Source organism: Dipodomys ordii, unplaced genomic scaffold, assembly GCF_000151885.1.
Source record: "Dipodomys ordii isolate 6190 unplaced genomic scaffold, Dord_2.0 Scaffold83, whole genome shotgun sequence".
Taxonomy (NCBI): domain Eukaryota; kingdom Metazoa; phylum Chordata; class Mammalia; order Rodentia; family Heteromyidae; genus Dipodomys; species Dipodomys ordii.
This window is the reverse complement of record NW_012267299.1, coordinates 27,548-28,407: the sequence shown is the minus strand read 5'-3', so window position 1 is coordinate 28,407 and position 860 is coordinate 27,548.

Genomic DNA, 860 nt, shown 5'->3' with positions numbered 1-860 from the left:
TATAAGCACTCTACCACTGAGCTACAACTCCAGTCTCCTATGTTGAACCCCCTTAGGGGTGGAGTTAGGAAATAGGGCCTTGAGACTGAGTAGATCATAGGGGCAGAGTGCTCATCAATGGGATGGATGTCTGTATATTACAAGACATCCACGAGAGCCCTCCCGTTCCTTTTACCATGTGAGGACACGGCAAAAAGACTGCTATACATGAACAGTAGGCAGCATCAAAAGACATGACATTTATAAGCACCATGGTCTTGGACTTCCTAGCCTCCATAACCATGAGAAATATACTTCTGTTATTTATAAGCCATCAGTCTGCTGTATTTTGTGATAGTCCAAATGGAGGAAGACACACACATACACATCAGGTATTAACATGGTTGCTCCTTCTATTTCTGTAATTCTGTGGGAGTTTCTGATGTGTGATTTCTTCAAACCTGGTCTTGTATATGTCTCTCTGGACACATGATTGTCCCTTTGTTAATGTCAGTAACTGTTAAATCTTTTCTTAGATCCATTATTTTACAAGGGTAGACAAAATATTTGTACTTAAATTATGTCATCAGGGGCTGGGAAGGTGGCTCAGTAACTGTTAAATCTTTTCTTAGATCCATTATTTTACAAGGGTTGACAAAATATTTGTACTTAAATTATGTCATCAGGGGCTGGGAAGGTGGCTCAGTGGTAGAGTGCTTGCCTTGCATGCATGAGGCCCTGGGTTCGATTCCTCAGCACCACATAAGCAAAACGAAAAAAGCCGAAAGTGGCACTGTGGCTCAAGTGGTAGAGTGCTAGCCTTGAGCTGAAGAGCTGAGGGACAGCGCCCAGGCCCAGTGTTCAGGCCCCACGACCGGACC